Source organism: Typopeltis vanoorti, chromosome 10 (assembly GCF_054136105.1).
Source record: "Typopeltis vanoorti isolate ZY-2024b chromosome 10, IOZ_Tvanoo_1.0, whole genome shotgun sequence".
Classification (NCBI taxonomy): Eukaryota; Metazoa; Arthropoda; class Arachnida; order Uropygi; family Thelyphonidae; genus Typopeltis; species Typopeltis vanoorti.
Genome location: NC_143558.1, coordinates 115,655,270 through 115,682,885, shown reverse-complemented (window position 1 = coordinate 115,682,885; position 27,616 = coordinate 115,655,270). Strand labels below are relative to the sequence as shown.

Genomic DNA, 27,616 nt, shown 5'->3' with positions numbered 1-27,616 from the left:
AAGGCTTGAAATGTGGAAAGGCAGCAGGAGTAGATGATATTCGACCAGAAATGCTGAAGTATGGTGGTATAAGAGTCTTACAGTGGCTGCACTGCTTAGTTCAGAAAGCCTGGACAGAGGGACAAATTCCCGATGATTGGAGTAGAGCTCTCATAGTACCCATATATAAAAAGGAACATAAAACTGAACGTGAGAATTACAGAGGTGTTTCCCTACTGAGTGTTCCTGGCAAGATCTATGCAAGTATACTTGAGAAACGGTTGAGAAGAATTGTGGAAGAAAAGCTTGGTGAAGAACAAGCTGGATTCAGGCCAAATAGAGGCTCTCAGAATCAGATCTTCACTTTACGACAAATAGTCGAGAAAGCATGGGAACATAACAAAGATCTGTATTTAAGTTTTGTCGATTTGGAAAAGGCATATGACAAGCTGCCAAGAAAGAAGCTATTCAATACGCTACAGATATATGGTATCAATGGGGCATTATATCAAGCAATACTTAGTCTTTATTTGAGTTGTAAGTCAGCAGTTAGAATTGAAGGAAGTACAGGAAGGTGGTTTAATGTTAAATCTGGTGTGAGACAAGGATGTACATTATCCCCTCTGTTATTCTTTATCTGTATGGATCACATTATGAAGGAAAGTGGTATTAAATATGATATCAGAATTGGAGATGTTAATGTCAGCTCTTTGCTTTATGCGGATGATGTTATACTTCTAAATAAATCCGCTACTAGTTTGCAAGATTCCCTGACTAAATTGAATAACTGTTGCAATAGATATGGTATGAAGGTCAGCAATAAAAAAGACAATGAAAATAGGCAGTATCATTGAAAATGTCAACTGTGTTGTGAATGGAGAACCTGTGGAACAAGTAAAACATTTCAGCTACTTAGGCATGATTTTTACTGAAGATGGTAAATTAAATATAGAAATAGACAACAGAATCAGCAAAGCTGGTATGATGCTAAGTCAATTGAATAAATTCATATGAAATAAGAGGGAAATTAGTCGGAACACTAAATTAGCTGTATACAAGACAGTGTTCAAACCAGTTTTAACTTATGGATCTGAGAGCTGGGTCAGAAGTAAAACACTTGACAAAAGACATGAGAGTCCTGAGAAAGATTATAGCCGTGAACAGATGGCATCAATGACAATATCATATTAAAAACAAGGATATTAGGAAAGAACTTAATATTGTCAGCATTCAGGAATGTGTTAGCAGAGCTAATCTCAAGCGGTATGGTCACTTAAACAGAATGGGTGAAGAAATATTAGCAAAACAAGTGTTCTCTGCCAGGTTGGCAGCAAAATGACTCAGAGATAGGTGGATTGATACAGTACAAAGTGCCTTAGACGATAGAAAAATAAGATCTGATAATGTTGGAGTCTTGACAAGTAACAGACTGATAGGAAGTTAGTAATGATGTAATTTTTTTTCATGTAGTACTATCATATCCTGTACACCCCTTGAGGATTCATGGCAGTAATTTGATGATGATAATCTCCACCAATGTTCTTTTATGTTTATGTTCTGTTTTGGTAATTCCTTCAGGTTTTTATCTAGTTCTATATGATATTTTCAGAGAATATTATTTGTCTTGTACTTTATTTACATTCAGTCTCCTTTTGGCTGTAAAAGTGCTTTCAGATTTTAACTTTATTCTTAGGTTTGCTAATACTAGCTTATGGTCTGATCATAGTCTGCAATTTAGGATAGATACTTGATTTCCATGTTTGGTTTACAATATACTTGATTTGTTGAAATTCTTAGTTTGTCTATCTGGTGATATCCACGTCCATTTTCTTTGGGGTTTTGGTTGTTTAAAGAGAGTGTTGGTTATTGTTAGTCTATTATTTGAACTTTAGCAGTCTTTCACCATACCCAAACTGTCCGATTACTCTTGGCCAAGTATTCAACACTAAATATGAGGATAATCTTCTTGATTGGCAGCCAATATCAAATAGCTTGATGTGAGAAAATATCAGAATGGGGGAATTAGACATTTGTGGTCCCACAGAAGGTTCTTTATAAGGAAGAATTTGACCAATTTTTTTAGAAATTAGAGAAGGCAGCTGGTGCAACGAGAAAAGAAAAGTTGGTTCTTGTTGGAGATCTAAACATCAGAATAGGAAATGATTATGTGACATATGGAAGTGTTTCAGAAAAATTCGGAGAAAAGCACAAAGCTAATAATAATTACAAATGCCAAAGGTATTTCTATTCAGGACAAAAATTAGCTATTACTAACACCATGTTCCAGCATAAAAATGTGCACAAATTCACATGGAGAGAAGATGCAAGAAATAAGAAAGTCTCATTCACTATGTTTATAGTTGATAGTAATGTTTTCCCACTGGAATAGGATACAAGAGTATACAGAGGATTTCTATTTAGTTTTTCAACAACTGAGAGGAGACCTCCACATAGCCTTTAAAGGAATGCGGAGAACCGACCAGGGCTTCTGACCTAATGTCCAATCCTCACCTTCTCGTGGTGCACCCTGTTGGGTATCCACTTTGATACTGAACGAACGAGGATGGGCTGGCAATTTGGGATTTAGCCGACCAAATTGTATTCTTATTGCTTAAGCCAAAATAAAAAATGATGGTACAACAGGACAAAATTTCATGCCGGCTGAGGCGTCGCCCGGTTAAACAAGGCCCCCGTTGTTTTCGCCAGGGAACCAGGGCGAACAGCGAAAAGTCAGCTACTGGAACAAATTTGAAAACAAACCCCAACTCAACATCAGAGTTAAAGATCGGTACTATCAACGTAAGAAGCCTGAATGGCAAAGAAATGGAGCTAGCTGAGGAATTAGATAAGTACCAGATCGACATAATAGGGGTGACTGAAACAAAAAAAAAAAAAAAAAAAAAAAAAAACTGGCGAGATCTTTCTGAGCAATAAATACAAAATGTTATATTCAGGCAATGACAATCAAGGAAAAGAAGGGGTAGCCATAGTATTCAACACAAAATACGAGGCTAATCTTCTTGAATGGAAGTCAGTCTCAAGTAGAGTAATGTGGGCAAATATGAGAATGGTGAACTGGACAATGAGACTTATTTGTGCCTATGGTCCCACAGAAGGTTCTACTAAGGTAGAAGTGGAGGAATTTTTTGACGCTCTAGAAAAAGCAACTGACACAATGAAAAAGGAAAAGTTGGTCCTTGTTGGGGATCTAAATAGCAGAGTAGGAAATGATTGTCAGACATACAAAATATTTTGGGAAAATTTGGAGAAAAGAGCAAAGCTAATAATAATAGCAAATATCTGTTGGATTTCTGCTCAGGAATTGGACTGGTTATTACTAACACCATGTTCCAACATAAAAATGTGCACAAATTCACATGGAGAGAAGAGGCTAGGAATAAGAAAAGTCTCATTGACTATGTTATTGTTGATAGTGATGTTTTCTCCCTGGTGCAGGACACTAGAGTGTACAGAGGATTTGAAATTGGAAGTGATCACTATTTAGTCTTGAGCAGGATAAAATTGAATTTCATATTGAAAAGAATAACATGTAAGAAAGTTTTAAAGCGAATAAAAGTTGAGCAGCTCTCAGATGTTAACTGTAGACTAAAATACAGAAAGATTATTGAAAAGAAAATGAAAGAGTTTGAGAACAGGAATCAAACCTTGGAGATTCAGTGGCAAACTCTGAAGAAAACATTGATTGATTCTGCCAGAGAGGCATGTGGCAAGGTTGTGTGCAAGGATAAAAAAATCAGAACTCCCTGGTGGACACAGGAAGTTAAAGAGGCAGTGAAGGAAAAGAAGAAAGCATATCAAAAGTTCCTGGCAAATAAGTCAGCTTTTACTCTTACAGAATACAGAGACAAATGTAAGAAAGCTAAACAGTGTGTAAAACTAGCTAAACAAAAGTCATGGGAGGACTTTGGCAAGAATATATAAAATAAATATCAAGAAGGTGGCAAAATATTCTGGAGAATGTTGAAGTAGCTTAGGAATGGAGGAAAGAGTGCTGTAAAAGGAGTTAGAGATGATAAAGGTGACATGAAAACAGGAGAAAAAGATATCCTTGAAGTATGGAGTAATTACTTTGAAAAACTGCTAAATGAAACAAGCAGCGATGACAGCACAGTGATAAAAAACACTGACCAGGTATGCAGTCAGGAATACATATCCATACTTGAAGTAGAAAAAGCCATCAAAGGCTTGAAATGTGGAAAGGCAGCAGGAGTAGATGATATTCGACCAGAAATGCTGAAGTATGGTGGTATAAAAGTCTTACAGTGGCTGCACTACATAGTTCAGAAAGCCTGGACAGAGGGACGAATTCCCGATGATTGGAGTAGAGCTCTCATAGTACCCATATATAAAAAGGGAAATAAAACTGAATGTGAGAATTACAGAGGTATTTCCCTACTGAGTGTTCCTGGCAAGATCTACGCAAGTATACTTGAGAAACAGTTAAGAATTGTAGAAGAAAAGCTTGGTGAAGAACAAGCTGGATTCAGGCCAAATAGAGGCTGTCAGGATCAGATCTTCACTTTACGACAAATAGTCGAGAAAGCATGGGAATATAACAAAGATCTGTATTTAAGTTTTGTCGATTTGGAAAAGGCATATGACAAGGTGCCAAGAGAGAAGCTATTCAATACGCTGCAGTTATATGATGTCAATGGGGCATTATATCAAGCAATACTTAGTCTGTATTTGAGTTGTGAGTCAGCAGTTAGAATTGAAGGAAGTACAGGAAGATGGTTTAATGTTAAATCTGGTGTGAGACAAGGATGTACATTATCCCCTCTGTTATTCATTATCTATGTGGATCACATTATGAAGGAAAGTGGTATTAAACCTGATATCAAAATTGGAGATGTTAATGTCAGTTCTTTGCTTTATGCGGATGATGTTATACTTCTAAATAAATCCGCTACAAGTCTGCAAGATTCTCTGACTAAATTGAATAGCTGTTGTAATAGATATGGTATGAAGGTCAGCAATAAAAAGACAAAGACATTGAAAATAGGCAGCATCATTGAAAATGTCAACTGTGTTGTGAATGGAGAACCTGTGGAACAAGTAAAACATTTCAGCTACTTAGGCACAATTTTTACTGAAGATGGTAAACTAAATATAGAAATAGACAACAGAATCAGCAAAGCTGGTATTGTGGGAAGTCAATTGAATAAATTCATATGGAATAAGAAAGAAATTTGTCGGAACACTAAATTAGCTGTATACAAGACTGTGTTCAAACCAATTTTAACTTATGGATCTGAGAGCTGGGTCAGAAGTAAAACACTTGACCAAAGACTAGAGACCGCAGACATGAGAGTCCTGAGAAAGATTAGAGGCGTGAACAGATGGCATCAATGGCAATATCATATTAAAAATGAGGATATTAGGAAAGAACTAGACATTGTCAGCATCCAGGAATGCGTTAGCAGAGCTAATCTCAGATGGTATGGTCACTTAAATAGAATGGGAGAGGAAAGATTAGCAAAACAAGTGTTCTCTGCCAGGTTGGCAGGAAAACGACCAAGAGGAAGACCAAGATATAGGTGAATTGATACGGTACAAAGTGCCTTAGACGATAGAAATATAAGATCTGATAATGTTGGAGTCTTGACAAGTAACAGACTGATTTGGAGGAAAATTGTAGATAGGAAGTTAGTAATGATGTAATTTTTTCATGTAGTACTGTCATATCCTGTACACCCCTTGAGGGTACATGGCAGGAATTTGATGATGATGAGACATAGTTGAGAAATCATGGGAACGTACAAGGATATGTATATAAATTTTGTTTATCTTAGAAAAGGCATATACGGTGCCAAATGGAAAGCTGTTCAAAACACTCCAGTTATATGGTGTAAATGAGACATTATATCAAAGAGTGTAGAGTCTCTGTTAAAGCTGTAAGTTGACAGAATTGAAGGAGATAAAAGAAGATGGTTTGATGTAAAATCAGGTGCACATAATCTCCATTGTTACCCATTACTCATATAGATCATGTTGTGAAGGAAAGTGGTATTGAATCTGATATCAAAATTGATTATGTTAATTTTGCTCTTTATATAGATGTTACAAATCTGCAAGATTCCCTGACTAAATTGAATAACTGTTCCATAAATTTATTATGAAAATCAGCAATAAAAAGACAAAGACGGGGAAAATAGGAGAAACATGGATAACCTCAACTGTATCCTGAATTGTGAGCCTATATAATAAGTAAAACATTTCAACCATTTAGGCACATTTTTTTAGTGAAAATAACAAATTAAATATGGAAATAGACAACAAAATTAGCAAAGCTGGTATGGTTAGAAGTCAGCTGAATAAATTTGTATGGAGTAAAACAGAAATTAGTCAAAACACTAAATTAGCTGTTTACAAGATAGTGTTCAAGGCAATTTTAACTTATGGATCTGAGAGCTGGGTTAGAAATAAAATGCTTGATCAATTACTGGAGATCTCTTATATAAGAGTTCTGAGAAAGATTAGTGGAGTGAACAGATGACATCAATGACAATATCACATTAAAAATGAGGATATTAGGAAAGAACTTGCCATTGTTTGCATTCAGGAATGTGTTAGTAGAGTTAATTTCAGGTGGTATGGTCAATTAAACAGAATGGGAGAGGAAAGATTAGCAAAATAAGTGTTCTTTGACAAGTTAGCGAGCATGAAAAAGACCAAGATGTAGATGGATTGATAGTGTAAAAAGTACCTTAAAAGGCAGAAATATAAGATCTGGTAATGTTGAAGTCTTGACAGATAACAGATTAATTTAGTCAGTAATGGTGTATCTTTTTCATGTAGTACAATCATAACTATCCTGTAGCTTTCCTAATGATACATATGAGAGAATATGATTATGATGGTGATGCAAAATTTGGACCATCAGAGCTGTACTAACATTTTCCAAGTTTGCATGTTTGTATTACTGGTTCCACATTTCTAGATCCACGAGGAAAGGCAGCATCTGGGTTAAAGAAGTAATCAACAATAACATCAACATACTTACAGGAAGTTACTTATTTTTTTTTTTTTTTTTTTATAGATGTAAACTAATTTTCTTCAACATACAAAATAACTCATGGCAAGGTATCTGCTAGATGATGTATATAAAAGAATATTTATCCACATACTAACTATGGGTTAATGCAATTCTTGTTTCTTTACTAAATAAAGAAAAAATTGTAGCTACAGTGAGAAAGAAAAAAAAAACAACACCAGGATAAATTATAACTTTTTAAATTAAGCAAGCAGCACCAGTACAACTGGTGCTGCTCACTTCTTATGACCTGGCTGCTCCCTTTCTGCATGGGGCTAGAAACTTTCAACCAGTAACATATCTACACAAGCTCCGATTTGTTTTTTCTCTCTCGAAGAAAAGTTTGTAGTTATAGTGACAATGAAAAATAACAGCATTATACATTTCTGAGGATAAAATCCTAGCAATATATTGTCACTGGCAGTAAGCTTACATGCTAATTGTAGTCAACATATTAAACAGGAACTGCTTCTATCTGCATAATATAAACATAAATCAAATAAATTCTTGCATCCTTAATCGCTTTAGAATAAATTTACTTTCTTCATGAAATTCTCAGTATACATCACTGAAGAAACTTTTAATATTATTAAAGGATTAAAGATAAGGCTTTTAATCCTATCTGCATTATCAGTAAATTGTGTGTTTTGTCATGAAGCTTCCATAGTTCAGTTGCTATTGACAATGCCCTCTGGCTAAAGAGACCTAAGTTCAAGTCCTGTCTAAGATGCAAAGAACCTTTAGAAGGTCTCTGACTTCTGCTGGACTGGTTGGGCAAGTGGTTAGCATGAGTGGCTTGAAAAAGTTATATGGTTGGTCTCTACAGCAGGATTTCTGGACTATGCAAAAAAAAAAAAAATGAGTAAAAATACAATTTTATGTGGTTCCCACCCATAAAAGGTTATTAGTAAAGTATAGTACATTTGTACTGTGGGTGGAGTAAGGATCTTTTTTTTGTTTCCATTCTTGTCAATCTCATTTTTTTTTCTATTTTTTTAATTTATTTTAAACAGTCCAGAAACCTTGCTCTTAGAGACCAAACATGGAACATTTTCAAGCCACTCTAGACCTCCACTGGGCGATGAAATTCATCTCCAACCTAAAGACATTCACAAGCATCCATTCCCACGGAAGGATTTAAACCCACAGCCTGTTGGTTGGAGAGTGGATGCACTAACCACTCAGCCAACCAGGCCAGCAAAAACATAACAAGAACATAATACACAGTAGTATGTGATTAATTGAGCCATTGGTTAACTGGATAGCCATTTATTAGGGACAAATCTTAAAGAACCGAACCAAACCAAATTTGTCAGTTTTCTTCATTTATTTGAGACAGGAGATGCAGTACTCAGAATTATCCCTATAAGGTAATCACTTGTAAATGGTTAGTTGGTTTAAGGCTTATTGCCACAAGGAGTGCAAAGACCATACTATGCCAAATCAGCTTATGACTCAGCTTTGTTCCTCCATGTGTGTTTCAGGTGACAAACGACTCATCTCCCTGACTCAGCTTAACTTCTCACAGGAACAGTTTCTAACTAGCATTAGTTGATGTCACTTGTGTCATCTTTCATGCTGAGCCAATGCCTAATCAGAAAACTGTAGGTTTTATCAGTGCTCTGTTGATAATTTTGTTTTCAATTTTTATTTTAAAAAATGTTGGACCCTTACCAAGATATAATTGTAAAAGATTAATCACTAGCCAAAAAATCTGCTTCATTAAAACAAATAGGGCCATTCTTAGAAGCACACTATTTTTCAGTATTAAACCACACACTCAAAGTACAAAAAAACTTTTCTTTAAATGGCACAAATAAATTTTTAAAAAAATGACAAGCAAAGTTATAACAATTAACATTTCTAGTTTAGAATATTTTGAAAACTTTTAAACAATGGAAAGTGCGCACTCACTTATGCTGGCTGCTGATTTGTGGGTTGCTGTATATTGCTCGTAGATACACGTGTCATGATGAATTAAGGAACACCAGATATGTAAAATCATCCATTGTTTTTTTGTTACACTGTGGAGGAAACTTCATTTCAGCTGATTCTTTAAATGCTCTTGAGTAAAAGCATTAACATTAATCAATGTGGAGCATTTCAATTTGTTACCATTCTACTAGTTTTGTATCTGTTTCATGTGCTGCCAGCCCTGATTTTGTGCTTTCTTTCATTCTCGATGTCTTATGTGTTCTGATACACCTATCTCTCCAGATCTGCCAGTTTGTCCTATTCCACAACTGCAAATGATCTTATGGTGGTTTAGGATTCAGATGAGTGGAGATTTAGTTCATTGGGTAGAAAGCAACTTTTAGGTGTTTTTGACAAAACATGGGAGAATCACTGCTCCTATATATCCTTGGTTTATTTGTTTTTCTGTTTGTTTTGGAGGGTGAGATAGGTGTTTGATTAATGTTCTGTCACAGAACATTAATCAAAATTGCATTTTGCAAAATTGCAAAATTCAGCAGGATAACTGAATTTCACATTGAGAAGAGTACGAAAGTTCTAAAATGTATCGAAGTTGAGCAACTTTCAGGTGAACTGTAGGCTTAAAAAAGAGAGAGAGAGAGAGAAAGAGAGAGCAAAAACAGGAACGAACCATGGAAATTCGTTGGCAAACCAAAGAAAACTGATTCAGCCAAAGAAGCATGTGGTGAGGTTGTCTGCAATGACAGAAAAATCAGAACTCTGAGAAATCAGAAGTTAAAAAGGCAGTCAAGGAAAAAGCATAACAAAATTTCCTGACAAGTGAGTCAGCTTGTGCTCAGAGAATACAGAGAAAATTGTAGGAAAGCAAAGCACCTATGTAAACTAGCTAAACAAAGAAATAAGAAGACTTCGATAGGAGCATACAAAATAAATATCAGGAAGGTTGCAAAATATTCTGGAAGCCATAGAAAAAGCTTAGAAATGGAGGAAACGGTACTGTAAAATGAAGCAGAGACAATAAAGATGAAAACAAACATATTCTAGACATCTGGAATAATTACTTTGAAAGACTGCTAAAATGAAACAAGCAGTGTCAGCATGCTGGTAGAAAACACTCAACAGGAATACAATCACAAATGTGTATCCATATCTTTTCTGGAAGTAGAAAAAGCCAACAAAAACCTGAAATGTAGCATTTGGTGAGGTTGCTGGAGAAGATGCTACTCAACCAGAAATGCTCAAATATGGAGGTATAAAAGTTTTACAGCAGCTGCACTCCATAATTCTGAAGTGCCTGGTCAGAGAATCAATTTCAGGATGACCAGATCTCATAAGAATTACAGAGGTATTTCCCTACTGAGCATTCATTTCAAGATTTATGCAATACTTGAGAAACGGCTAAAAAAAATTGTGGAAGGAAAGCTTGGTGAAGAACATGCTGGATTGAGGCCAAATAGAGGTTGTCTGGATCAGATTCTCACTTTAAGACAAACAGCTGAGAAATCTTGGAAATATAACAAGGATATGTATTTATATTTTGTAGATCCGGAAAAGGCATATGAAAGTTCTTCAAAATGCCACTGTTAAATGGCGTAAATAGGACATCATATTGAGCAACAATACATTTAAGTTGCAAGTCAGCAGTTAGAATTGAAGCAACAGAAAGATAGCTTGACTTTAAAACAGGTGTGTAAAAAGAGTGAATATTATCTCCACTTTTATTCATTATCTACACATAACATAAATTTCTGAATTAGAAATTTTATTTAATACCATGTTGGACCTCCTTTATCCTGAATTAACACATGCAGTTTGGCAGAGATTTCACAAGAAGTTTGATTGCATCCTTTTCTACAACATGTCAGGCATTCACCATAGTCCTTTAAGTTGCTCAGAATGGATGGAAAATATTCTTCTACCAGATCTCTTTTCCCAACATGATTGGAAATGCTGAACCACTACTGAACAATTCTTGCACAATGGACAGTAGCATTGTCATCAATGAAGCAACAGTCACCTGCTAGATATTAAAAAAAAAGTCAACATTGCAGGATGGACTTGATCAGCAACAATGTTCAGATATTTTTTGGAGGACACCCAACATTCCAACAATATTAGGGGACCCGTTCCGTACTAAAAGAAAATACCTTAAGTCATGTTTACAAGGCAAGCTGGGTTGACTGCTTCATGGGGCTCCTATCAAATTCTTTGCCTATCGTCAGTACAGAACAGGGTATACAATGACTTTTTTCATCATCCAGTGTTCAGTCACTGTGTTCCTGACACCACTGTAGATGAACTTTTCCCATTTCATACAGCAGAATTTTTATCACAGAAATTTGTTCTTTTAATCCCACAGAAGCATAGAACTCACCATATCAGAAGTGTTTATACAGTTGGCATATTTGTTCTTTTAATCCCACAGAAGCATAGAACTCACCATATCAGAAAAGTGTTTATACCAGTTGGCATTTAGAACCACAAGATGGTTGCAGCTGTTTGCTGTACTCTCCACCCTGATGCTTCTGAAATCATTGATAGACTTGGATTTAGTTGTCAGTGATGACTAATGGTGGAAATGGGCTACAAACCTATCTTTCAAAAGAAAGTAAGCCTACAAGTGCTGCGTTTACTCCCTTCAAGAAAGATGTTAACCGATAAAAAATATATATACAGGTAACCCTCGTATAACATGGATGTTAGGCTCAATAGAAATGTTGCATTATATAAATCGCGTTATGCGAGACTTAGATAACATAGAAAAAGTAGGATTAGATTCTGAAATTGCTTTTTTTTTAATTATATAAACAACGACATATCCAACAAAAACAATTTATTTAATTCAGGTAATTCATGTAAGTTAAGAAAACAAACTACGAAACAAATACATAGTATGAAATTATAAAAATTGCAAATTGTACATAACTTCATTGCACATGATGCATAAATATTTTAGACAATAAAACAAAGTGCATATTTTAATCGTCATCACTGTCTTCAAAAATAATATTTCGTAGATGTTCTTTATTTACGAGTGGCCAGACGTCATCAACACTTGAAATCTCTTGGACATCATTTGTATAATTCTCATTGCATACTTCGGCTGGTTTACTTAGTCAGTAATAAGACCTTGCTTACCACTATGCTGCAAGTTTTTATTAAGTTCATAATATGGCGCTAAACAAATATCCAATTATCTCGTGAATTTTCCAGAGCGCTCTATTATCCATAAAATAACTTCCTAACCTTCTTGCCAAGTATAATCCTTCTGCTAATTTCTTTAAACTGAATTCTTTAATGGATTCATCACAATCACAATCTTCTGCAGAACTTTACCCACCATTTGGTTCGACGTCATCTATTAAATGTACCAGTTCCTCTTCATTTAAATCTGTTTCCCCATCAATTAATTCACTAATTCGTTTTCAATCTCCAATTTCATGCTTTAAGCAAGTGATTAATCAGTTAACGCAAATTTTTTTACGTTATGCGAAATTTTAAGTTACATGAAATTTTTTTTTTGTCACCAATCTGCAGCGAGCAGAAAATCTGGAAGTCATTAAGAGACATGAAAGTGGAACTAGTAATACAATGATTGTGGGAGACCAAGGATACAGCAAGTCTACAGTTTGAACTATATTAAATAAGAGTACAGAATACAAAAAACAAGGAAAAGTTGCTACTGCTTCTTTAAGCATGCAGATCACCTGAAATAGAAGTCATTTAATGATCAAGATAGAAGATGTTCTATCTTGATCGTTAAATTCCTGAATACAGGAAATATTCAGGCAAAAGCTCTCAATATTGGTATTATTTGTGGGAAATTCCCATGTTACTCCTCTTAAAAAACTATTATTTTTATGGCTATTTTTGCCTGTTTTCGTTTAGGAGTGTCCCTTATTTTAAATACATTGGCTTTTTACTCAAGAATTCTTAGGGTATTATAAGTGTATTTTAAAAGGTAAATGTATGCAGACTAATAGAGGAAGAAGATAACATCCAAACAAGGTATGTGCAAAATTTCTTCCTCTATAAGTCTGCATATATTTACCTTTAAAATACACTTATAATACCCTAAGAATTCTTGAGTAACAAGCCAATGTATTTAAAATAAGGGACACTCCTAAACGAAACAGGCAAAAATAGCCGTAAAAATAATAGCTCTCAATATTTTTTTCCTCATTGAAAGAGACTAAATTACAAGAGGAATGTGAAAGCTTTACTGCGAGTTTAGGATGTTAAACAGTTTTAAAAATCAAGCTGGACTGCATAAAGTAAGAATAACTGGGGAATCTGCTAGTGCTGATAAAGATTCTGCAGCCAAGTTTCCTGAAGAATTGCAATGGATTATTCAAGAGGTGATTATGACTATCGACAAAACTGGTCTCTTTTAGAAGCATATGGCAACAAAAACTTTCCTAGCTAAAACTGAAGCACCTCAACCAGGATACAAAGTGCCTAAAGATCGTCTTATGCTTTTATTAGGAGGAAATGCAGAAGGCGACTTTAAACTCAAACCTGTTAGTTTATTGTGCACAAAATCCAAGATCTAAGATTATTGAAGATATCAGCACAGTTGGAAAAGAACTTGAATTTAATGAACTGGATAATGAAGATGCGAGAAACTTGCTCGATTCCCATTCAGAACATTTAAGTGAGAATGATCTCCTTCAACTAGAACAACACACATATGAAGCAGATAAGGAGTGCAAACAAGAAGAGAATGTTACAACTAAGAGGCTAACTGCAAAAGAATTTGAGCTAGTTTTTAATCACATTGAGCATACTATGGAAATTTTGTTCGATGCTGATCCTGATATGGAACGAAGCTTCAAAGTCCACTGAAATCTTGATAAAGTGATCGAAAGCTATCGTGAATTGCATGATAAGATGAAAAAGTCGAGCATGATTTAAACATCTTTACTTAATTTTTTTTGTAAAACAATAGCTCAATCAAATGTTTAGATTGAGGTAAAAACCAATTGCTTAAATAAAAATTTAAGCAATTGATTTTTATTAACTTGAATGATTTTATCCTCTAAATATAGCTTATACTGTAATATTTTTTTCCAAATTTACACTAACTGATGGATGACTTAATTATTCCTATTGTTTTCGATGAACCCAATTTCACTCAGCATGCATTAATTGAGGGATTAATTAATTGCGTTAAGTGAGGTTTACCTGTACAAGACATTGTCCAAACTAATGCATCTGAGAGCTGGATTAGAAATAAAATGCTTGATCAATTACTGGAGATCTCGGATATGAGAGTTTTGAGAAAGATTAGGGGAGTGAACAGATGGCATCAATAACAGTATCATTAAAAATCAGGATATTAGAAAAGAACTTGTTAGCAGAGCTAATATCAGGTGGTATGGTCACAAACAAAATGGGAGAAGATTAGCAAAACAAGTATTATTTGCTAGGTTGGCAAGAAAAAGACCCAGAGGAAAACCAAAATATAGGTTGGTAAAAGGTACCTTAGAAGAAACAAGATGTAATAATGTCTTAAGAGAACAGATTAATCTTCATCATCAAATTCCTGATATATATATATATATATATATATATATATATATATATATATATATATATATACACACACACACACACACACACATACTCAAGGAGTATACAGGATATGATAGTACAACATTAGCAATTACATCATTACTAACTTCCTATCTACAATTTTCCTCCAAATTAGTCTGTTACCTATCAAGACAGACTCCAACATTATCAGATCTTATTATTAGATATATGAAGAGCCAAAAGTTTCAATTTGGCGACATATGGCTTGTTTAAGTTGAGGGATATTACATCCCATATCGTTTCTTAGCCGAATAAGAAACCCAAAGAGTTTCATGCCGAATATAGTAGAAACTATATAAAGTTTGTCTATTCCAAGCATAAGCAAATACCTGGATACTGCAGCAACTGATCCTAAAGGTAGTACAAGCTGAGGCAACTCATGTTCAAGGTGGAGCAAGCTCCAATCAATATTCTTGAACTGAAATACAGCTCCTAAGAGCTAAGTTCACATTATGGGTAAATATCAAGAATAGTACATTTGACTCTATCAATCCACCTATATCTTGGTCTTCCTCTGGATCTTTTTACTTCCAACCTGGCAGAGAACACTTGTTTTGCTAATCTTTACTCTCTAATTCTGTTTAAATGACCATACCACCTGAGATAAGCTCTGCTAACATTCCTGGATGCTAACAATGTCAAGTTCTTTCCTAATATTATGATACTGCAATTGATGTCATCTGTTCATGCCCCTAATCTTTCTCAGAACTCTCATATCTGCAATCTCTAGTCTTTGGTCAAGTGTTTTATTTCTGACCCACCTCTCAGATTCATAAGTTAAAACTGGCTTGAATACTGTCTTGAATACAGCTAATTTAGTATTTTGGATCCCCTGTCTAGTAGTTCTGCTTGTTCTTAATAATCTAAATGTAGGTTATTAAATTGACTTATTTTTAGAACAGTTATGTATTCCATATCAATTTATCACCTGACTTCCTACCATACCGGCTTTGTTGATTCTGTTGTCTATTTCCATATTTAATTTAGCATCTTCACTAAAAATCATGCCTAAGTAGCTGAAATGTTTTACTTGTTCTATAAGTTCTCTATTCACAATGCAGTTGATATTTTCAATGTTTCTGACTATTTTCATTGTCTTTGTCTTTTTAATGCTTGCCTTCATACCATATCCATTACAACAGTTATTCACTTTAGTCAGAGAATCTTGCAGACTTGTAGTGGATTTATTTAAAAGTATAACATCATCCATATAAAGCAAACAGCTGAGATTAACATCTCCAATTTAGATATCAGGTGCAATACCACTTTCCTTCGTAATGTGATCCATATAGATAACGAATAACAGAGGGGATAATGTACATCCTTGTCTCACACCAGACTTAACATTAAACCATCCTGTACTTCGTTCAATTCTAACTGCTGACTTACAACTTAAATAAAGACTAAGTATTGCTTGATATAATGCCCCATTGACACCATATAACTGTAGCGTATTGAATAGCTTCTCTCTCTTGCCACCTTGTCATATGCCTTTTCCAAATCGATAAAACTTAAATACAGATCTTTGTTATATTACTATTATTTCTCAACTATCTGTCGTAAAGTGAAAATCAGATCCTGACAGCCTTTATTTGGCCTGAATCCAGCTTGTTCTCCCACAATCCTTTGCAACCGTTTCTCAAGTATATTTGCATACATCTTACCTGGAACACTCAGAAGAGAAATACCTCTAATTCTCGCATTTAGTTTTATTTCCTTTTTTTATATATGGGTACTATGAGAGCTCCACTCCAATCACCTGGAATTCGTTCCTCAGTCCAGGCCTTCTGAACTTTGCATTACAGCCACTGTAAGACTTTCATACCTTCATACTTGAGCATTTCTAGTCAAATATCATCTACTCATGCTGCCTTTCCACATTTCAATCTTTGGATGGCTTTTTCTACTTCAAGTATGGAAGTGTATTCCTGACTGCATGCCTGGACAGTGTTTTTTTTACCACTGTGCTGTCATCACTGCTTGTTTCATTTAGCAATTTTTCAAAGTAATTACTCCATACTTCAAGGATATCTTTCTCGTGTTTTCATTTCACCTTTATCATCTCTAATTCCTTTTATAACACTCTTTCCTCCATTTCTGAGCTTCTTCAATAACCTCCAGAATATCTTACCACCTTCTTGATATTTATTTTCTATGTTCTTGCCAAAGTCCTCCCATGACTTTTGTTTACTAGTTTTAACAGTGTTTCGCTCTCTTACATAAGAGCACAAGCTGACTTATTTGCAGGAACTTTTGATATGCTTTCTTCTTTTCTTTCACTGCTTCTTCCTGTATCCACCATGGAGTTCTGATTTTTCTATCCTTACAGACAACCTCACCACATGCCTCTCAGGCTGAATCAGTCAGTGTTTTCTTCGGGGCTTGCCAATGAATCTTGAGGTTTGGTTGCTGTTCTCAAACTCTTTCATTTTTCCTTCAATAATCTTTGTGTATTTTAGTCTACAGTTCACATCTGAGAGCTGCTCAACTTTTATTCACTTTAAAACTTTCTTACATGTTCTTTTCAATATGAAATTCAATTTTATCCTGCTGAGGACTAAATGGTGATCACTTCCAATTTCAAACACTCTAGTGTCCTGCACTAGGGAGAAAACATCACTATCAACAATAACATAGTCAACGAGACTTTTCTTATTCCTTGCCTCTTTTTCCCATGTGAATTTGTGCACATTTTTATGTTGGAACATGGTGTTAGTAATAACCAGTCCATGTCCTGAGCAGAAATCCAACAGATATTTGCCATTATTATTAGCTTTGCTCTTTTCTCCAAATTTTCCCAAAATATTTTTGTATGTCTCACAATCATTTCCTACTCTACTATTTAGATCCCCAACAAGGACCAACTTTTCCTTTTTCATTGTGTCAGTTGCTTTTTCTAAAGCCTCAAAAAATTCCTCCACTTCTGCCTTAGTAGAACCTTCTGTGGGACCATAGGCACAAATAAGTCTCATTGTCCAGTTCCCCATTCTCATATTTGCTCACATTACTCTACTTGAGACTGACTGCCATTCAAGAAGGCCTCGTATTTTGTGTTGAATACTATGGCTACTCCTTCCTTTCCTTGATTGTCATTGCCTGAATATAACATTTTGTATTTATTGCTCAGAAAGATCTCACCAGTTTTTGTCTTTTTTGTTTCAGTCACCCCTATTATGTTGATCTGGTACTTATCTAATTCCTCAGCTAGCTCCATTTCTTTGCCATTCAGGCTTCTTAAGTTGATAGTACCAATCTTGAACTCTGGTGATGTTGAGTTGGGCGGGTTTTAAGATTTGTTGCATAGCTGACTTTTCACTGTTTGCCCCTGGTTCCATGGCGAAAACAACGGGAGCATTGTTTAACTAGGCAATGCCCCAGCCAGCATGAAATTCTGTCATGTTGTACCATCATTATATATTTTGGATTAAACCAGTAAGAGTACAATTTGATCAGCTCAATCCCAAATTGCCAGCCCATCCTCGTTCTTTCAGTATCCAGGTAGATATACCTAACAAGGTGCACCACGAGAAGGTGAGGATTGGATATTAGGTCAGAAGCACTGGTCAGTTCTCCGTATTCCTTTAAAGGCTATGTGGAGATCTCCTCTTAGTTATATAGCTTCGATCCTTAAGCACACCACCGATTAATTGAACAGATTAATTTGGGGGAAAAATTTTCAATCAGAGGTTGGTAATGATTTAACTTTTTCATGCAGTACCATAATATCCTAGACACTTCCTGATGGTGCATATCAAGAATTTAATTGAAATTTGATTGCAAACACCTGATAAAAGTTCCTCGTGTCACAGACGGTGACTCGAACAAAGGGCTCATCTAAACCAACTGAGCATAGGCTCTGGAAAATTGGCGATGGTCTATATTTTGAATTTTGCCTATAATGTCACTGATAATGAACAATTTTCCACGATGATATTAAACTTTATTTGTTTGTAATATTAACATTTTTTCCTATTTAAAAAAAATTTAACATTTTTTTTTTTTTACATAGAAACCACGCATAGAACTCTTTTTAAAGTCAATTCATGACTGCAGTAAGAATGGATGTGGTCTCATACAGGACAATGAATGAATCATCTATAATTTTGTAGATTTATTTATAATTTTGTCATGAAAGAGTGGAAGCTTTTGTAAGATTTGAAGGCTGAGTTAAGTTCACTTAATTACTTCCACAATGTAAATACAGTGGTCATTTAGATAATTTTTGTAACAGTATCACAATTTCAACATGAAAAATCATATGAACACATTTTATGTGTTAAGTCTTATCTAAATGATCATTTTTTTAAAAAAATTTACACTTAAGACTTCAGTGGCCAGAGGTAAAAGTACACTTGAAAGCTTTTGTGATATATCAAAAGGAAATATGGTTATATAGCAGTTTATAAAATAATAGCATATTACAGTTAACTGCTTAACTTTGAATTCTTTATGTGTGCATCTAAATATACATGAATATCCTACATTAAACTAGTCAGATGTTATCTTTCTAGACAACAGAAATAACATGAATGGAAAAGTGGTCATGATTTATGCTTATGCATAGACCCACAGTTCATCATGCAGGCGTTCGAAATCTAAATCCTACAGAATAGGTTGGTTAATCCTCATTCCAGGCATGTCCTATGTCTGTAGACGTGTGTGTTCACGGGACTGGTCTGCCTGTTTTGAGGAACAAAAAACCAGAGTTTCTGAGAGAAAAAACACTCTCCACCTCTGTATGAGACTAAGTAACTCACCATTTGATTGAAAACATTTGGTAAAGGTTCCTCGCATGACATACAGGACTAAGACGGGTATTTCCAACCAAAGGGCTCATCTAAACCAATTGAGCTACAGAGGCACTGGAAAATTGGTGATGGTCTATATTTTGAATTTTGCCTATTATGTCATTGATAACAGACGTTTTCCCATCTGAAATAATTTCATTTTTATCAATAAGCTTTGTTTTCCTTCTGCCTAATATTTGATTATGATGAGAACATCACACCTATCATCCCCACTGTGTGATGTCCTGGTTCATATTTCTTTAACACACTTTGTTGTGTTTACTTACAATCTTTATCACTCTTCAGATTCTGATAACCACTCAGACCTCCGATTATAAAAATCAAATTTTCAGACAGCTGAGTTATCCTCTTGGGCAACTTCAATATCTCAAACCTCCAATTCCAGTGATCAACGGGGAAGGGATGCCAAGATATGCTATGTTAGCATCTTATTAACTAGCTTCTCCAATTTGGAGGTTAGCAATCATGGTACACCAAGTGTCTGATCCTCTGCCATTCTTTTGATCTCATAATAGCTCTTGTTACCCATCCATTTCTTTACATCATCAACCCAAGAAGTTCTTGGTCTACCAGGAGGTCTTCTTCCCTCTAATTTTCTCTCCAGTTAGAATACTAATCTTAAAAAACTAAACTAATAATCTTAACCATCCTGCCAACATTATTATTACTATACAGGTATCTCCATGTGTTCAGAAGACATTGCAGAAGAACGGTTATTCAAAAAATAACTATGATACCTTTTGTTAAACTCATTCGCTGACAAACATGCACTCACAGCCACCTCTGGCAAATCATTTCACCTATTCACCACTGTTCAAAAACAAAATCTAGTCCTAACATCCTTGCTGACCATGTTTTGAGCAATTTCCATGAGTGACTGTCATTCTTTCCCTTTCTGCCATATACTGAACAAAAGTCTGGCATCAATCTTATAAAACCCCTTTAACAGTTTAAACACTGCTATCATGTCTTGTCATTTTTGCCTATTAGCTAGTTTTTTTTCAAGTCCACAGATATTCAATCTATTCTCATAGGACCATTCCATAGACCTGCTAAAATCTTTGTCACTTCCCTCTGGGTCCTCTTCACCACTTGTACATTCTGCAGAATCGAGGTGACCAGATCTGCGAGTGGCAGACCAGATGTCTACAACTTTATGAAGGGAAGCAATAACCTTCCTATCCCTGCTTGCTAGTGTGTTCTTCAACAACCATGTAATCTGGTGTGCTATTTTGACTACCTTTGCAATATGCTCTCTGACTTCAGATTCCTTATCATCTTACCTTTTCTTTATGTGAGCGACAACAGACCACACAGACGGGATTTCAGGTGTGACATTCTCATCAACAACGAATATTAGACAAAACATGAGATGTGTGTGTGCCCTCAAAACTTCAGCTCCCTAACCATCTGAACTTTTAATAAGCTCTCCTAAATATAGATCACTTCTACTTTTAACAATTCAGCAGAAACTTATTTAAACTGTCTTTACTATGGAATATACTTGGCCCAGCCATTCGATCTTGTGTTCTTGAGCATTAAAAATGGTACCAAATAAAATGACCTCCATCACCTCTATTCCTCCTTTCCATAATTTGAATTACTGTTTCAAAAATCTGCTCCAAACAAATAACATGGATTGAAGTCTTTAATTAACAATTTTATATCCACAACCACAATTCAAAACATGGTTCTCCAATAAAGGTGCCAAACTAGTCAAAGAAAAAAAAAAAAAAAATTCAGCATATCAAAAGCAGATTAAGGCCAATCCAGTTTTCCATTCGGCCTATACTGCAGTTGTTCACAACAGCTGAATAAAGCTTCTTCACCATCCATTTACTGTCCAACTTCAAAGCTAATGAATCCATTTCTCTTCCTTCTCTTTAATCTGCATTTTTTTTGAAACTCTTCTCTCACTTCGTCTTTTCAGAAGACTACAACCTCCAGCTTTTAGAAAATGCATTATGAGAGAATGTTTCATTTCCTCTTAAATTCTAACAGTGATGTGATATGTTTGGTTGATATTAAAAAATTTAATGAACTAAAAGAAATACAAAATAAATTCATCACAAATCTTCAAAGACTAAGCTGAATAGCTACTGTAACAAATTTGGTATGAAAATCAGCAAAAAAAGAAATTCTCAGAAAACAAGGAATATGAAAAACATCAAATGCATTCTCAAAATGTAGAACTAAAACTATTCCAATTATTTAAGCATAATTCGAATAAAGATGACAAATTAAACATGGAAATAGAATAAGCAAAGTTATCTTGGGTATCCAAATGTGAAGAAAGACTCCTGACATTTACCATCAAGAGGTGTACAGGATATGACAGTACTATACGAAAAATTTACATCTATAATTTTCCTCCAAATCAATCTATTATCTATCAGGGCTCCAATATTGTCAGATCTTATAATTCTTCTAAGGCACTTTTTACCGTATCAATCCACCTATATCTTGGTCTTCCTCTGGGTCTTTTTCCTAAGAAAGAACATTTGTTTTGCTAATTTTTACTCTCCAATTCTGTTTAAGTGACCATACCACCTGAGATTAGCTCTGCTAACACATTCGTAGATGATAACAAGGTCAAGTTCTTTCCTAATAAACTCATTTTTAATATGATATTGCCATTGATGTCATCTGTTCATTTTCCTAATCTTTCTCAGGACTCTCCTATCTGCAGAGTCTAGTCTTTTGTCAAGTATTTTACTTCTAACCCAACTCTCAGATCCATAAGTTAAAATCCATATAAATTTATTCACCTGACTTCCTACCATACCAGCTTTGTTGATTCTGTTGTCTATTTCCATATTTAATTTACCATCTTCACTAAAAATCATGCCTAAGTAGCTGAAATATTTTACTTGTTCTATAAGTTCACCATTCACAATGCAGTTGATATTGTCAATGCTTCTGCTATTTTCATTGTCATTGCTGACCATACTATATCTAATATAACAGTTATTCAATTTAGTCAGGGAATCTTGCAGGACTTGCAGATTTATTTAGAAGTATAATATCATCCACATAAAACAAAGAGATAACATTGACATCTACAATTTTGATATCAGATTTAATCCCACTTTTCTTAATAATGTGATCCATATATAGAATAACAGAATAGATAATATGCATCCTTGTCTGACACCAGATTTAATGGTATCATTAAACCACCAGGAAGATAGTTTAATGACACCATTAAACCATCTTCCTGTATTTCCTTCAATTCTAACTACTAACTTACAACTTAAATAAAGACTAAGTATTGCTTGATACAATGCTCCACTGACACCATACAACTGTGGCATTTTGAACAGCTTCTCTCTTGGTACCTTATCATATGCTTTTTCCATATCTACAAAACTTTGTTATATACCCATGACTTTTCAACAATTTGTTGTAAAGTGAATATCTGACAGCCTCTATTTGTCCTGAATCCAGCTTGTTCCTCACCAAGCTTCTCTTCCACAATCCTTCTCAACCGTATCTCAAGTATACTGGCATAAATCTTTCCAGAAAGAAACATTCAGTAGAGAAATACCTCTCCAATTCTCACATTCAGTTTTATTTCCCTATTTATATATGGGTACTATGAGAGCTCTACTCCAATCATCTGAAATTCATCCCTGTATCCAGGCCCTCTGAATTATGCAGTGAAGCCACTAAGACTTTTATACCTCCATACTTGAGCATTTCTGGTCGAATATCATCTAATCCAGCTGTCTTTCCACATTTCATACTTTTGATAGCTTTTTCTACTTGAAGTATGGATATGTATTCCTGATTTTTTGATTGCATGTGTGGTCAGTGTTTTTTTTACCACTGTGCTGTCATCACTGCTCGTTTCATTTAGTAATTTTTCGAAGAAATTGCTCCATACTTCAAGGATATCTTTTTCTCCCATTTTCATGTCACCGTTATCATTTCTAATTCCTTTTACAGCCCTCTTTACTCAATTTTTGAACTTCAACAACCTCCAGAATATCTTGCCACCTTCTTGATATTTATTTTCTATGTTTTTACCAAAGTCCTCCCATGACTTTTCGTTAGCTAGTTTTACACAGCATTTAGCTTTCTTACATTTGTCTCTATATTCTCTAAGAGCACAAGCTAACTTATTTGCTAGGAACTTTTGATATGCTTTCTTCTTTTCCTTCACTGTCTCTTTAACTTCCTGTGTCCATCATGGAGTTCTGATTTTTCTATCCTTGCAGACTACCTCACCACATGCCTCTCTGGCTGAATTAATCGATCTTTTCTTCAGAGCTTGCCACTGAATCTGAGGGTTGATTCCTGTTCTCAGACTCTTTCATTTTTTCTTGAATAATGTTTGTATATTTCAGTCTACAGTTCACATCTGAGAGCTGCTCAAGAAAGTTATGTGTAATAAAAGACAAATTAGCTAAAATACTCAACTAGTGGCATAGTCTTTGTGCTAATTTTAACCATAACTTTCGAAGTTGGATCAGAAATAAAATACCATAGTTATGAGAGTGAGAAAAATCAACATAGTGAACAAATGATATGAATGATAGAATTGGAGCCTTCATAATTAAGTTCGTACAGACTAAGCCCTTTGGTCACAAAGACCTGGATTCAATTCCCATCTATGATGCAAGAAACCTTTATTGCATCTTTTTGACCTATGATGAGTTAGCCAGTCTCACAGAGAGTGGAAGGTTTCCTCTCATAGAAACTCAATTTTCATCCCTCAAAACAGGCAAATTGGCAAGTGTTTTGCATATGTCAATTCAAGTCTATAATGTGAGAAACCTTTATCAGATCTTTTTGACTAAAGATAAGTTAGTCAGTCTCATATAGAGGTGGAAGGACCCAGAAACTCGGGTTTTACACTCATCAAAACAGGCAATGAGCACATGACCACACAAATCCACAGACAAAGAACACTTCAAGAAATGGTGTAGCCTGCACTGGTCCAGGGCTAGGAAATAGTAACTTCTGGCTAATACCTCAGGTCAAATCCAAACAATACAGGAGGTATCTTGGATACTCCTATATGCTAACAACAATGGCAGAACTGTCAAAAATTAAGATCAACTTAACATTAGTAGCATGCATCATTATAGTCACCTGAACAGAAATAGGAGAGGAAAGATAGTAAAAAACGTGTTTGATGACAGAATGATAAGGGTGGGGGGGGGGGGGGAACTAAGAAGAAAAGGATCTAGGTGGACTCATGTAGTTAACAATGCCTTGGGGCACTGAAATAATATCAGGAAACATAGGAGATCTGACAAATGGTAGATTAATTTGGTATATAATGGTTGATAGGAAACTACTAACAATGTATATTTCAATGTGTAACATCGTCATGAGACCGTGTCCAGTATACCTCTTGAGGTGGATGTCAGGAATGACAGAAAAATGAGCAAAAAGACCAAACTAATACTCAAATTAAATTTACACATGAATCTGAGAATTGGATTACTAATAAAACAGATGATTAAACACTACACATAGAAACTACAGATTTCTGAAGAAAACTAGAGTGAATAGGTAGCATGAATGGCAGAATATGATTAAAAATTAAAATATCAGGAGGGGTGGGAGATGCTATTAATATCTGAGAATGTTTGGCATGTATGCCATGGTAAATTAAAACAGAATGGAAGAGGAATCAGAACATGAAAATAAAAAGGCTAAGAAAAAGCCTCAAATTCTAATGCAATAACTGGATCAATCCAGTTAGAGTATTAGAATAAAAAGATGCGAGAGCTAATCAAATCAGAGATTTGATAAATAAAACAAAAAGAAATTGTAAGAAAGTTATTGATATTTCACTAGAAATTAAATACAGTCATACCCCGAAGTTACACGGTAGGCGGGACCAACAAGAAACGCGCAAGTCGAATTCGCATAACTCAGGTATAATTTTGCATACAAACATACAAAATATTAATTAATTGGGACCGAAGGTTTACAAAAACACCTGATTTTTTAAGAAATAATCATAATTGTAGTTTTTCGTACATAAAAAAGAGAAAGTCATTTCGATGTCAATGGTTTCATAAAATCTAATAGATTCGTCTGACAGCATAATGTCTTTTTCTTATCATGCAAAATTTCTTCATAGCAAGCTAATGATTTTTTTATTCTTTGCCTTGTGACTACAATTCGTTCCTCGTTAGAATCTATGTCCTCCAAAATCTGTAAACCTTTCTTTTACGATTTTTCTTACTGTGGATTCCTGTAGATCGAACTTCTTTGCTAGCTCACAAATTTTCATTCTGCCTTCAAAATCCTTAATAATGTTGAAGTTTTGTTTTCAAAGTCAATGTTTTTCGTTTTTTGCTAGCTGTAGAAGAAACAGACTTGCTTCCTTTGGACGACATTATTTTTTATGTGATAAAATTTTTTTATCAAGAACATAACATTAAACAATCAAGAGGTTTGTAGACTATAAAAATCTTTTATGAATGGAGACCACACGAAACACATCAGTGCTTGTTCACAGCATGTGCAACACTGGCGAATGTGGCCGGCACCAGAAAGATACGACTAGTGGCGAGGCGTAAAGCGGGACGAGAATACGTACATATATGAAACCGCGTAACTCTGGATTCGCGTAAGTTGGGGTATGACTGTATTGTGTTGTACTCTTATAATATATGATACACTGTACGAGTATCACCAGAAAATTATAATGAAGAAGAATAGGAGATAAATGCACTAATCATTCAAAATCATCATCATGTATAACAAGGATTTAGGCCTAGCATGGCCTGTTCCCGCCTTAAAAGTCATCGTTGAATCATTTAAGAGGACGTCCTGGTTTTCTTTTTCCTAATGGCTTGTTTTGGTAATCTTTCTGTTTTCATTCTTTGAATGTGTTCCATCCATTTATGTTTATATTTTTTAATTTTTTCTATTACTAGTTCTTGGTTTAATTCTTTCACAATTTCTTTGTTTCTTTTGTGATCAAATAGGGTATACTTTGCAGTTTTTCTCATAAACTTCATTTCTGCTCTTCTGAAAATAATTTTTTAGATATGGGACTATTTTTTTTTTTTTTTTGAAAAAGACTAATTACCTATTAGAAGAACAGAGAATGCTAGTAGTGGATGAATGAAAGATTTAAAAAGAGCAAATATCATAATGAAATGCAATTTCATTTAAGAAAGTTTTAAAAAGAAATGAACATTAAATAGCTTCAGAGGTGTTAACTGCAGACTACATGTAAACATCACAGAAGGAGTGGGAGAGTGTATTTGAATAAAAACTTTTAGGCACACAATGTCATAACATGGACAAAACCATCAAGAAACTGATCTTCATATTTTCACAGTATGAAGAAAACATTCATTTTGGTAAATGCAGCTAAAGAAGCAGAATTGTTTTTAAAAATAAAAAGACAATGGCAGACTCAAGCAATCCAGGAAAAGAATTTGTGCAGAAAATTGCTTGAAAATTAGAATCTGCCTTTAAAGAATATAAAGAATACAGAAAAATGTAAAATGGTAAATTATGCATATTAGTGGCTAAATTTAAACTGCAGAATGATCCATAAAATAAATATCAGAAAGGTGGCAAAGTGTTTTGGAGAAAATTTAGAAATTAAGGAAAGAGCATCAAAGTAAGATATAACACTTCTGGCCACTTTTCTGATATTTATTTTGTGGATTGAAGATAAGGATATTGTAGATGAAGATGCATACGAAATCACTTGAAATAAAAGATTAAATTATCAAAGGTAAAAGTAATAAAGATAAAGCTAGATCATGGATGAAACAGAAGTTAACAAAACAGATTTTATGCACACAGCCAAGAAATCGTGTAAACATAAAAAAGGATCACTTAAGTTTTGCTGCTCTTGAACAAACATAGGCTAAAGTTGGAGGGGAAGATGGTTTAAAACACTGCAACTATGTGTAAATGGAAGTTTATACAGCACAATGCATTCTTTATACTTAAGATGACATCAAAGTTGCAACTGAAGATACAGGAAGTGGCCCAATGTTAAATCTGGAAAATGAAATCAAAACCTGATATCCAAGTAAAAACATTAAGTAGTTCTTTAAGTTTAATGGAGATAATGTTATCCTCTTAAACAAATCTACATCTTCTTTAAATTAAAACTGCTGTCATAAATGATAGTGAAATCAGCAATAAAAAGACTGAAACTAATAAAAGAGGCAGGAAAACAGAAAAACACTAGCACAGGAACACATCAACTGTAATTGTATTGTAAGTAGTGACCTTGTAGAACAGTAAAAATTAA

At 34.7% G+C, this 27,616-nt stretch overlaps 1 protein-coding gene across 1 annotated transcript in view; it reads right to left on the bottom strand.

Annotated features, from left to right (window-relative positions):
* LOC150102723 (transcription initiation factor IIA subunit 1-like) overlaps positions 1-27,616 on the bottom strand; it is a 204,589-nt gene that overhangs the window by 141,783 nt on the left and 35,190 nt on the right. The gene's annotated exons all lie outside the window — the stretch shown is intronic.